Source organism: Penaeus vannamei, chromosome 38 (genome assembly GCF_042767895.1).
Source record: "Penaeus vannamei isolate JL-2024 chromosome 38, ASM4276789v1, whole genome shotgun sequence".
In the NCBI taxonomy this organism is placed as follows: Eukaryota; Metazoa; Arthropoda; class Malacostraca; order Decapoda; family Penaeidae; genus Penaeus; species Penaeus vannamei.
In genome coordinates this window covers 4120055-4127554 of record NC_091586.1, presented here as the reverse complement: position 1 = coordinate 4127554, position 7500 = coordinate 4120055, and positions in this window count along the sequence as shown.

The following is a 7500-nucleotide window of genomic DNA, read 5'->3' as shown; positions in this document are numbered from 1 at the left end:
CAGCCCGCTGGTCTGAACACCACCAAACATTGTCTAGTTATTGATAAAAGGTACTTTTTGCATTTTCATACAATAAGATGAATGCATTGTCTGCTTCGAGAAGCTGATCTATACTCATTTATTATTTTTTAAACATTTTATCTCTCCCAGAATCGATGTTCCTCTTTTCATCGCTGCCTGTCATCTCGCTGCATTCAAGTTAGATTTTTTTTTTCTTTTTTTTTTTGGTCTTTATTAATATACGCAGGGAAACGCAAAAAAAAGCATAAAAGAAAATTGTATAGGATGAAAATGATAATGGTATTTATATTAATGATGTGTAGCTAGTATGGGAACGTTTGGTAATTATATTATTTATGAATGAGGTCACTAATAAGAGACTCGAACTGTAAACAAGAGCAATAACACGTGCGTTCGCATTCGATTTTGCGTTCACCGTATCATTTCGGTTACAACGTTCGTAATACAAAAAAAAAAACAAGATTATCGACAAGCCCGGTAAGTGCGTCATAAAAAAGCTGAGTCTACCCTATAATCCAAAAACATTATATTTATTTTACTTTTTTTAGTCTTTTTTGCAAACGTCTCTTTGTGGCCAAGCTCTCCGCGCGCCGTGCATGTAAGAATGTTAATTGCCTTGCCTTGATTTGCCATGTTTTCCCACTTACGAAGGAGCTTTTCAACAAAATAATAATCGCATCAAGGGTAAATTGCTTTTAGAGTTTGCAAATAATATATTCGTCTTGTAATCACTGGAATAAATCATTCCATCATGCGAAGTTAGTGAGTTATCGAAAGCTATGTTGTGGTTCATATTGCGTGGCAGAGTGGGAGACTGTTAGGCGAAAATTCGGTTTGTTTTGGGTGTAAAGGAAGTCTTATCGTTAGTCTATTATTCAACGTCTAAATTTGGTGAAGCAATTGCGATTCGCAAATAATGCCTTTGAATTTGTCTTTGTTGATGTGATGTTAATTATAAAATTTTCAGCTTCGATTAGAAAAGATTACAGAGGGTGGAATATACCCAACAGACCAGTGATTTCTTTTCAAAAACTGATAGAAATTTGTATATATATATATATATATATATATATATATATATATATATATATATATATATATATATATATATATATATATATATATATATAGGTAGGTAGGTAGTGTGTGTGTGTGTGACTGAGTGACGCTAATATTAATCAGCTGATTTTTGTTATTCCGAAGTAAAACACCTTTTTATATCATGTTTGTGTCATCGCTTCAAAGATAAATGTTTATTATAAGTTTATTCATGCAAGAGATGTACCATATATTTCGTTGATGAAAGTAGATCTTTAATTGTTACGGCATTTGTATACAGGGAGTTCAAATGGGTTTATTTCATTATAAATATTATGGGTGACCTTATTGACCTTATCGCTTTGTCGTGTGGATGACTTTTGGTCGCTGGATGACCTTGAATGAAGGGGAAAGAAGTGGAAATTGGGTTTTCTTGAAGACATTGAAGTTTGTATCCGCTTTGCAAGATGAGAAAGGGCGCCTGGGTCACATATACAGATAGATGGGAGAATAGATTGATAAGAGTGTGTATTTTTTTTTTTTTTTTTTTTTTTTTGTATGCGTGTTTACGTGTGTGTGTGTGTGTGTGTGTGTGTGTGTGTGTGTGCGTGTGTGTGTGTGTGTGTGTGTGTGTGTGTGTGTGTGCGTGCTTGCGTGCGCGTGCATACTGACTAATTTTCTTCTTTTCCACCTTCCTTTTTACATCTTATTTCAACCCTTCTTTAACCAAACTAGTATTCTATCTCACGAAGTCATTAGAGTGAAACATCTTTTTTTTTTCTTCAAGATTGCAATTACCCACAGTAATCAGGCGCCATAATATTGACTCCCAAAAAGATTAAAAGCATTTTTTTAATCGCGCCCAATCGTGAAAAAAAAACTAAAAATGAAAGAAAGATATATATCAAGAATATCCAAAGCAATGATTCAAAGAGATTTTTGAAAAGTGTCGTATATAAAATGGCGCCAAAGATAGTTATTTCAAAAAGAGAAAATGATGCTCATATTCGGGGATATTTGCAACAAGCCATGATTCAAATTGATGATGAGGATAGTGATCATGATGGTGATGATTATGCTCATGATCATGATAATCATAATGATGAAAATGATGATAATTATAATGAGGAAAATCATGGTGTTGATAACCATAATCATAATGATGATAATGATACTGATAAGGATAATTATGATAAAATAACAATAGCAATTATAACAATAATGATGATGATAGTAATGATCATAGTGATAATGATAACGATGATAATGATAACAATGATAGTAATGATGATGATAACAATAATAATAAAAATAGTAACAATAATGATAACAACAATAATGATGATGATGATAACGTTGATAACAATAATGATAGTGATAATGACAATGATAATTATATATTTGATAATGATGATAGTAGTGGTACTAATAGCGGTAATAACTAAACTTCTACTAATAGAGAGTGTAAGAGATAATGATGCTAATAATGATAATGATAATGATGATGATAGTAATAATAATGATAGTAATAATGATGATAATGATAATAATGATAATAACAATGATAATAATAATAATGATGTCAATAATAACAATAATAACAACATTAATGTTACTGACAATAATGACAATGATAACAACAAAAATAACAGCAATAATAATAACAGTCATTATCATTATTACCATTACCATTACTATCTATCACTATCATCACGTTTATCACCTTTATCATTATCTTTGCTATACTTTTCATTATTACTTTTAACATTATCATTACCATTACTAAGAGCCAAGCATTTTTTTTTTTTTACATCAGCTGTACACACCAAAAAAATTGTGCGAATAAGACGTTGGCAACTGAACCAAAACAAATAATTTTACACACTTCCGAAAATTTAATGGTTGCTTCTCCTCATTAATACTCCTTGATTTATCTTGGCATCAGAGAACGACAATTATAACATCACTGTCTTAATTTCCTGCCTCCCCCCCCACCCCCATCGCGGAGGGAGGGAGGGAGGGAGGGTGAAGAAAGGGAAGGAGGCAGAGAGAGAGAGAGGGAGACGGAGGGTGGGAGGGAAAGGGAGAGAGAAAAGGGAGGGTGATGGAAGGAGAGAGGGAGGGAAGGAATTGCGAAAGTGGAGAGGAGGCGAAAGGAAAGGAGGGAAGGAAGGGAGAGAGGGAGATACAGAAGGAGGGTAGGAAGAGAAATTAAGAAAGTGAAGGGGGAAAGGGAGGAGGAGAGGAGGAAGCGTAGACGAGAGTGAAGGAGAAATGGAGGGTGAGGGAGGGATGGAGATCGCGAAGGAAAATAATGAATGAGGGAAGGAGGGAGGGATATAATAAAGAAGGGAAGGAAGGATGGACATAGTGAAGGAGGGACGAAGGGCAGGAAGGAGGGAAGGAGGGAGGGAGATAATGAAACAGGGAAGGAAGGATGGACATAGCGAAGGAGGGACGAAGGGAAGGAAGGATGGACATAGTGAATGAGGGACGAAGGGAAGGAGGGAGGGAGATAATGAAACAGGGAAGGAAGGATGGACATAGTGAATGAGGGACGAAGGGAAGGAGGGAGGGAGATAATGAAACAGGGAAGGAAGGATGGACATAGCGAAGGAGGGACGAAGGCCAGGAAGGAGGGAGGGCGATAATGAAACAGGGAAGGAAGGATGGACATAGTGAAGGAGGGAAGGAGGCCAGGAGGGAGGGAGGGAGGGAGAGCGCGCGGTGTGTTGCGGGCTTTGAAGTGTTTCGGTTTGAGCGCGTGTAAAAGGCATCCATTGCTCAGATGTTTTGAGAATCTAGGGAGTTCGCGGACAATGCCCGAACGTTCTCTTAATCTACGACATGACGCATCCAGCCATCTTTGTCAGCGCTGGCGGCGACGAGGAAACCCTGGCTCGCGTTTCTATCAAAGACCGTGGCCACAATGCGAAGTGAAAGGCAAAGAATAAATGGGAAAAAAAGAATCTTTCGCTTTCTCTCTCTCTCTGACTCTCTGTCTCTCTCTCTCTCTCTCTCCGCTTCTCTCTCTCCCTCTCGCTCTCTCTCTCTCTGTCTCTGTCTCTCTCCTTCTCTCTGGACGGCTTTGATTGCTGGCGTTTTGTCTTCGCTCCATGGAAGGAGAAAAAAAAGACAAGAAAAAAAAAAAAAAAACAATCCAAAAGAAGAAATAAAAAAATAATAATTAATAGAAAAAAATATAAACATTGTCGCTTGGAAAAAAAATCACAACAGTGCGGTTATTTTTGTGGATCATGCATAAAGAGTTTTTCTCTTCTTTTTCCCCCCCTTTTTTTTACCTCCCGTCTTGTTTTGTTTTTTAAGCCTTTTTGAATTTGCTTTTTTTTTATTTCCTGCGAGGGTATTAAGTATTCCCGGATATTCGAGCGCAGATGCATCCCGGCGACTTCGCATGGCGTTGCGCCCAGGACGCTTCTTTTGTTCGTAAACTGTTTGTCTCTTCCTTTTGTTTCCCGCGCGTTTCAAAATGGAGGACCCAGATATGGCAACGCGCCGAAGGGAGGGGGTGGAGGGGGGCTTTTTTTTAATGGGGGGGAGGAGGAGGGGGCTTTGGGGGGCTTTTTTTTAATGTGGGGGAGGAGGGGGCTTTTGGGGGCTTTTTTTTTTAGGGTAGGGAGGGGTGGAGGGTATTTTTTGAAGGGGGAGGGGATGTTTTGGTTGATTTAGTTGCTGTGTTTGTCTCTCCACTGGCCTACCTTCCACGGGAGGGGTGGAGGGAAGGTGGGGGATATTTTTAGAGGGAGGAGGGGTTGTTTTTGTTGATTTAGTTGCTGTGTTTGTCTCTCCACTGGCCTCCCCCCTTCCACTCTCCTCCACGTTCCTAGCGCGCCTTTTTCCACTTCCGTCCACTCTCTTCCATTCCATACTATATTTCTTCTCCACTTGCCCCTCGGCGTTACTCCACACCGTACTCCACCTCTTCCCTCCATTCTCCTCCACTTTCTTCCACATCAAACTCCACCACTTCCCTTTGCTCTACATGCCAAAGTCCTCCTCTTTCTTCCACTTTCCTATACACTCCTCCACACCAAATTCCACTTCTCTCCACTCGCTTCCATTTCACACTCGATCTCCCTCTCTCCACTTGTCCCACCACTCTCCTCCACGTCACCTCCACCATTTCCCTCCACTTGGCCCTCCACCTCTTCCACCATTTTCCTCCACTTCCTCTACTTGGCCCTCCATTTTTTCCCTCCATCATTTCCCTTCACTTGCCGCACCACTCCCCTCCACACCACCTCCACCTCCTCCTCCATTTCTCTCCAGCTTTTCCACTTGTCCCTCCACTTTTTCCCTCCACCATTTTCCTCCACTTGCCCAACCACTCTCCTCCACCTCTTCCCTCCACCTTTTCCAACCCTCCGTTTGGTCCTCCACCTATTCCCTCCACCATTTCCACTTGGCCCTCTATTTTTCCCTCCAACATTTTCCTTGCCTCACCACTACACACCACCTCCACCTCCTCCACCATTTCTTTCCACCTCTTCCAGCCCTCCACTTGTCTCTACACTTTTTCCCTCCACCCCTTCCACCCCTCCACCTGGCCCTCCACTTTATCCCTCCACTTATTCCACCCCTCCACTTGGCCCTCCACTTTTTCCCTTCACCCCTTCCGCCCCTCCACTTGGTCCTCCACTTGCCCCACCAGTCTTCTCCATCTTTTCCCTCCACCCCTCCACTTGGCCCTACACTTTTTCCCTCCACCTCCACCACCCTTCCGCCCCTCCACTTGGCCCTCCACCTCTTCCACCCCACCACTTGGCCCTCCACCTTTTCCCTCCACCTTTTCCACTTGTCCCTCCACCCTTTCCGCCCCTCCACTTGGCTCTCCACTTCTTCCACCCCTCCACTTGGGCCTCCACCTTTTCCCTCCACCTCTTCCACTTGTCGCTCCACCTTTTCCCTCCATCCCTTCCGCCCCTCCACTTGGCTCTCCACTTTTTCCACCCCTCCACTTGGGCCTCCATCTCTTCCCTCCACCCCTTCCGCCCCTTCACTTGGGCCTCCACCTCTTCCCTCCACCCCTTCCACCCCTCCATTTGGGCCTCCACCTCTTCCCTCCACCCTTTCCGCCCCTCTACTTCTTCCACCCGTCCACTTGGGCCTCCACCTCTTCTCTCCACCCCTTCCGCCCATCCACTTCTTCCACCCCTCCACTTGGGCCTCCACCTCTTCCGCCCCTCCACTTCTTCCACCCCTCCACTTGGGCCTCCACCTCTTCCCTCCACCCCTTCCGCCCATCCACTTCTTCCACCCCTCCACTTGGGCCTCCACCTCTTCCCTCCACCCCTTCCGCCCATCCACTTCTTCCACCCCTCCACTTGGGCCTCCACCCCTTCCGCCCCTCCACTTGGCCCTCCACCTTCAATTCCTAAGACTTTTTACTCCTTTTTGTGTAATTATCTCCCTTTTCGCATTTTCTGTTCTCTTTTCCTTTTTGTTTTGTTCTTTTGTGTCTTTTCGCGGTTGTCGTTTTATCTCTTTTTTGTCATTTCTTATTCATCGTGTTTCTTTATGTATTTTTTGTCCTTTTTGTGTGGTTGTTTTTTGTGTTTTTGTTTTTGTTTTTGTTGTTTCACCTTCTACGTTTTCAGTTCAGTTCCCTCTTTCTCTCTTTCTGTCTGTCTCTCTCTCTCTCTCCTTCTCTCAATCTATCAATCTATCTGTATGTCTGTCTCTCTCTCTATCTATCGATTAATCTCTCTCTCTCCCTCTCCCTCTCCCTCTCCCTCTCCCTCTCCCTCTCCCTCTCCCTCTCCCTCTCCCTCTCTGTCTATCCATCTACCTATCTCTACGTCTTTCTCCCTTAGCGTTCCTCCATTTTATCTCCCACTCCAATCCCTCTCTTCCTTCCACTTCCCCATTTTCCATCCCTTCTCTCCACCATCACGCCCTCCTCATCACCCATCCATGCCTCTTCTCTACTATGCCTATTCCCCTTTTTCATCACTTTTTCACTTTGTCTTCCCATTCGTTTCATATCCCGTGGAGTGTCGTCTTGCCAGGTAAGATAACCATCAATTTATTTAGTTTCTCGTCTGTCGGCTTCTTCTGACTGACCTTTTCGAGGGTATTAATAGATGGCTTTTAATGACTTTTGGGGGCTTATTTGTTGTGTTTATTTTGGTTGTTTGGTTGTTTGGTTTTCGTTCTTTTGTTTTTGTTTTACTGCAGTCGTCTGTTTTTTTGTTTTGTTTTGTTTTCTTCTTCCATTTTCTGTTTGTTTTCCTTTGGACTTTATCGGTTTCTCTCTTTCGATCTTGATTTCTCGATCTCTCGTTCGCGCTCTCTCTCTCTCTCTCTCTCTCTCTCTCTCTCTCTCTCTCTCTCTCTCTCTCTCTCTCTCTCTCTCTCTCTCTCTCTCTCTCTCTCTCTCTCCTCATCCGAGAAAAAAGTATTAATGATAACAACAAAGAA